Here is a 6,000-nt window from a genome sequence, read left to right as displayed (position 1 = left end):
CCCTTGTGCACTGGGCCCCTGACGAGATGTTGTCTTGGCACCGCTATCAATCATCCTACACTTGCCCGAGCCTCGTGCCCGATGCGAAGGAGGGGGCATGTGTTGTAGCTGCAGGACTTCCTCCCTCCTTCCGACAACGCATTCCCTCCCTCCGCCCCTCACAATTGTTCCTCGTTTGAATTGTGCGTTCAAAGCATGTGCTTTGTATATAGGGCTTCCGTCCCTGCGTGACCTCTGTGGGTCTTCCCTTTTTGGCAGAGAGTCCTATGATTTTAATGACAGGAGATGATTAGCTACTAATTGTGCCAGCCATGGGTGAAACAAGGTTAGCCTGGATCCACCTGGCGCCACTCAATGATACCTGGGTCAGTGCTATTAAAATAATACGAGGTCATGCCTTCTTATGAAATGTAGCCTATATAAACCCTAATATAGCTTAGGGAGGAAGCATCATTATCAAGTGATAACAGAAGATTGCATTCCACAGCATTTAAGGCGAAAGTGTCTGGATGCAGTCCTGTGCTATTTGTGGCTTCATAGCCTGGTATAATTTCAGTCCACAAAGACTAGGTTGCATTAAAGTTTAACCTTAGTTGCTCTGATGTCTTAATATATTTTCATTTACCCTTTCTTCATCTTTGTACTTGACATATGAGTTACACAGACACAGGATACTGAATCAGGCTACTGCTAGACTAATCCTTTTTCTCCCAAAGTCAGGCGGATTACGATTTGAGAAGTACTCCTTCGTCCTTCACACTCCACGGTGAAAGTCACCAAGCTATCAGAGAGCACGGGGGGTAGGCACAGGGAGTAGGGACTGCTGGGTGGGAGTAAAGGTGGAGGAGGAAGGGGGGTAGGAGGGAAATGGGGAGAGGGCTTAATTAGGCCAGATCACCGATGCTCTACGCCATTGCCACTGCCATTGCCACCGCCATTCCCATCCCCGGTCCCTACTCTATTCCCCTAGATCCCATCCACTTAATGTTCTGTGAAATCATATTCCACTCCCAGGAGAAGAAAGAGAAATCAGAACAATAAAGTGACACATTTTAAAGAGAGGCAGCACCACGGGGAAATAGACTGTTAGTGACACATGGAAGATGTGGCCTGATGGATAGCAACCACATCTGTCTGGCCCATTAACAACAAACAGCATCAGATCCCAAACACAGCAGTCTGGAAGAAGCTCCAGCACCATCCCAAAACAAGGATTCGCTACTGTTTTACGTCCAGTCTAAGTAAGTAAGTATGTTGCTGTGTGCAGCACGCCCTCATTAAAGCCAAGGCATTAAATCAAACACCTGCTGACTCTGCCTTACAATTTAACAAATTGCTGTAAAACTAAAATAAATTTTCTTCAATTATGTGGCATATTTGTAAAAATCATCTGGATATAATTGATGCTCTGGATGTAACAGCTTTTTTCTTTGTCTTTCTTTTTTTTTGGAAAGTGCACAAACTGACAGGAATGTAAACATTTTAATTTAAATCTATATTTGGAAAAGCTGTGATGACTCTTTCAGCTCATATTTGGTGTTTAGAGTTTGATAGTCATGCATGCGTTATGTAGTTTCCTGTGTTTGCGCACCTGAGAATAGACACCTGTGGTGATTAATCACATCAACACAGCAGCATTCCTGTAACCATCCATCGCAACGAGCAGGGGAATATAGACAAAACTGATACCTTGTCATAATTTAAGAAAGATGTGAAACTGAATTCTGGGTGCAGGTGTGAGGTTTTGTAGCTCCATGTTACATATTAAAGTAATGAACTGTTTAATGGAAATAACAGGAGGAACACTAAGTAATATTTATATATATATGGCAAACTGAGCCAAAGATGTTTTACAGTAAGAAACTGTTGTTATGAATTACAGTAGATAGACTGTAAAATAGCATTTTAATGCTGACCTGGTCTTTTACTGTAATCTGACTTTAAAAGTAAGCAGAGGGCAGTAACTACACCTGCAGTGATGTTGACCAGATAGGGCTTAAAGGCAGAAAACTAAAACTACATCTTATAACATTTCTTTTGCTAGATGTTGTCTGTTTTTTAACAGTCGTCACTTCTCTTAAAAGCAGCATCATAACTTACGTAACAGTTATAAATATCAGCTGTCACGAGTACATTTTGATGGTTTTTTCCTTCACACTGATTTGATTGATCTACAACTGTAGCAAATTTAGTTTCGAATCACTAACTGAAATCCTCCAAAATGCCCCTTTATCAAAATGGATATTTTGCTTTTTATAAGCAGCAAAAATCAATGAATAAATTTAGTTTCACAAAAGCTAGATGTGGCTGTCTCACCAGTTTAGCAATTGCGTGCAAAAATACTCTGTAGCCTTAAGGAACCGGTGAAAAAATACAGCTGAAGGTCCCTTGAAGGTTAAAAACAGTGCTGTTAATGGCTGATATTTCACCATGCTTAAAGACCATGAACATGAGGTCAGTTTCAAACTGAACCCTGAACAGCCAATTCAAGGTGCACGGTTAAACTCTCAGATGAATGGACCTTGTCACGTAATAAACCTAAGCTGCTTTAATTCCTTAATTAGGACTGTGTCTGTGTCATTGTTCTGCATTTCCCTCAGCTCCATTTTAAATTAGCCAGTTACTCACATATACACATACAGAGCTGTTAAGCTGTAAATTCACAAATTAAAGGTTAGATCGTGACCAACAAAGTAGGCCTAATGTTGTTTTTGGGTGTGGCAGCAGCTTCGTCTTTTTTCCTGAAGCAGAGGGGAGGCAAAGAGGCGTTGAAGCAGACAGGCCGCCTGGCATGCAGCAGACAGTGAGCAGTGAAGACGTCCAGCAAAATGGAGGTATTCAAATAGACAGAGGCACCTAGCGTCAACATGCAGACAGACGTGAGAGGGAGGGAGGCTGTCAGAGAGGAAACGGAGAAAAGCTGGACCACGGAGATACATGTGGAATACAAATAATACACAGAATGGACAAACAGCTGGCCAGACAGTGACAGACAGACGCATGGAGACTGACGGATAAGAAGACATTCAGGCAGGCCGGGTGGCAGAAATCCAGGCATGCATGCAGAATAGATGGAGGGCAGACAGTGCAACAGGCAACAAGCACAGGCCTGCAACCACTCCATGCCTTGGGGACAACTTTGGTAGTGAAGAGATGCTATATCTAAACCCCTACTGTGCTTAGCCATCTAGGACCCTTCAAGAAAGTGGCTTTACTCTCTTCCTAGGAAGGGGGGGGGGCAGCATTTTCCAGCAACCAGATAGCATCAGGATTTTTTCATTACCACACAAGGCAGAATTATCATCCAGAACATCTGAATGTACCCCATCCACTCCTCTCTCTGTATCGCTCCTCTCCAATCATTCCTAATGCACTCTATCTGTCTCGCTCCCCTGTCCCTCCACCGTCCTCCCCCTCAATCAGGCAACCCTGTTTTCATTCCTCACTACGTCCATTGTTCTCTCTCTCTCTCTCTTTGTCTTTTTGCTTTATATAATTCATTTTATTGTTCGCTGCATGCGTTCTTCCTCTTTGCTTCCCAGTTTAGGAGGATGCGTTCAACCTTAAATGCACTTTTCTAATAAATGTTGGTCCAGTTTCTCCTTTGTAGAAACTCCATCGATTCCTTTTACACAAAGCTCACAGGCCCACATCAATTCAGGTGGTTCCACAGCACGCAAAAGATGCAAAAATTGGCATAAAAATAGGGGAAGAAAACTGAAAATTGTCATTAATGCATCATACTTGAATTCTACCTCACAGGCCAAAACTTGCCTGCAGCTTATTGTTCTGCCATAAAAAAGCAATATTAGTGACTATTTACTGAGCATTGTTTTTGAAGGCCATTTTGGAAATAATAACATTAAATAAAAGAAGAGCTTTACTGTATTTAAAAAGCCGTTTTGCCCAAGAGTCAACTTGATTTACTCTTCCTTCCTTAACGCATTCTTACCCCAGTGAAGGTGCCTGCTTTTGTTTGCACGCCTGTGATGAAGCTGGCAGGCTGAGCAGGAGTCCTCTCTGTGACGTTTGTATGTTTTTTTTTTTTTTTTTTAATCCCCCCTTCATTGCAGTATGGCATGTATGGATCTCCCCACCGTGTGACCTGCGGGTGACGGGGAAGCCTGCCAACAACGTGCCCGGAAACACCTCGACGCCAACACAGCGCAGCGCGAGCTAAAAATAGTCCTCTGGTGATAAATAATAAAACCTCTCTCCATATGCCAAGCGCCCCTCTACTCTCCTCGTGATTTCAGTCTGTGCGGCTAATTGTACGACTTAATTTGCTGGGTTCATGCTGTATAGAAACGCAAGAGCTGACGCTACTAATGGTGTGCATTAATGCACCCCCCCCCCTTTTATTTGTTACTGAAGGAAAATTGCACATAATTTTCCCGTCAAAGCCAAATGCTGAGTTCAGCTGCAATTACAGGAGTGAAATAAATAGAAGAATTAAATAGAAATCTTTAGTGGTCTGACCAAGTTTGAATGTTGGAAGTTTAAATTCCCCCCCTTTTTTTTTAATTCCCTGCCTCTGATACAACATCACACAGCTGGGTCTTTAATCTCATCCAGTAATTTTAGATTGAATTAAAATGACAATAATGTGATTAAGTATTGAAGTATTTATTTCTGTATATTTTTTAAATATTGCATTTATTATTACTATTACTCTCATTTAACGTCATGCACCTCTGCACGGTTTCTCTTCCTCCATCTTTCTCAAAGACCTAATTTAAGGCTGGCGTTTGAAAAAAGAATAAGCAAACCTAAAATAAAAATAAAAACTAAATAAAATCAAAGAGAAATCTCTCTCTCTCTCTCTTTGTGTGTGTGTGTGTGTGTGTGTGTGCGTTTGTGTGTGTGTTGGGGGGGTGACACGGCGCTCCCTTTTCTGTTTTTTCCTAGCTGTCTGGTCACGATTCAGAGCCCTCACAGAGTGGAGCTTTGTGTGTGGATGCTGCTGCAGTTCAAGTCCGCATGGGAACCCCCCCTCCATGCAAATACCCCCCCTCTCACCTCTTTCTCCTCTCTTCTCCTTCTTCCATCTCTCCCTCTTCCTCATCCACCCGCTGCTCCTCTTCCTCTTCCCGCTGCCTCTTCTCTCCCTCTCTCGCTCTCTCTCCTCCCACGCACGGCTCTCCACGACCGAGAGGCTAAAAATAGCACCAGGAATCCCCGCATCAATTCAGAAGAAGAAGGAGGAGGAGGGGGCGGGTGGGGGAGTCAGCTCACACAAGGTCACCCCCCCACACCACCAGTCCCCATCCAGCGCATTTCATGATTTGCCCCAGCTCACATCGCTGTTTTTTATCCACGAGACCCACACCGTGTCAGATTTTATTTCATCGCCCTGAATTGATAAAAAACAAAAGTCCAAATGGTATCGATCCCTCACTAAATCCTATTAAAACGTCCCTCCTTATAATTACTTTCGTGACTCAGAGAATGGGAATGAGCTTTCACTGAGCAATCAAGGCAAAAAAAAAAAAAAAAGTAAAATAAATCAGTTTTTCTTTTTTTTCTCTTTTTCTCTTTAAATAAAGAGGGGGACACTTTCCGTAGCAGAAGCCGCGTTTTGTGAGCGCACAAACAGTTGGAAGAGAGGAAAATACCGAGGCGCAAAGAAACGAGAGCAGCCAGCAGCTGTAACAATACGGGGCTTGCAAAATTTCACAACGTGTTTCCTCCGTTTCCATTCCATGCTACAAGCGACAGGAGACGGCAATGACTGGGAGAGCCCCTATTCTTAGCAGGAGACTATTGATTTTCTTTCTGTCATTTATAATCATCGTTGATGTGTCTTCCAAGGAGAGCTCCTGTGCAATCTCTATCAAATAAAAGGTACGTCCTCTCCTTCTTTCCTGGCATTCCTCATTTCTTTGCCTTCCTGTTCATTCTCTCTCCCATTAGCATCAGTTCAAAAGGACGGGGTTTGAAAAGATTGCAGGATGAAATTCCAATTGCAGGGTCTCCCTTTATTTGCATTTTCACACCTTG

Source organism: Oreochromis niloticus, linkage group LG18 (assembly GCF_001858045.2).
Source record: "Oreochromis niloticus isolate F11D_XX linkage group LG18, O_niloticus_UMD_NMBU, whole genome shotgun sequence".
NCBI classification, from domain to species: Eukaryota; Metazoa; Chordata; class Actinopteri; order Cichliformes; family Cichlidae; genus Oreochromis; species Oreochromis niloticus.
The sequence above is the reverse complement of the archived record's forward strand: the minus strand, read 5'-3'. Positions refer to the sequence as shown.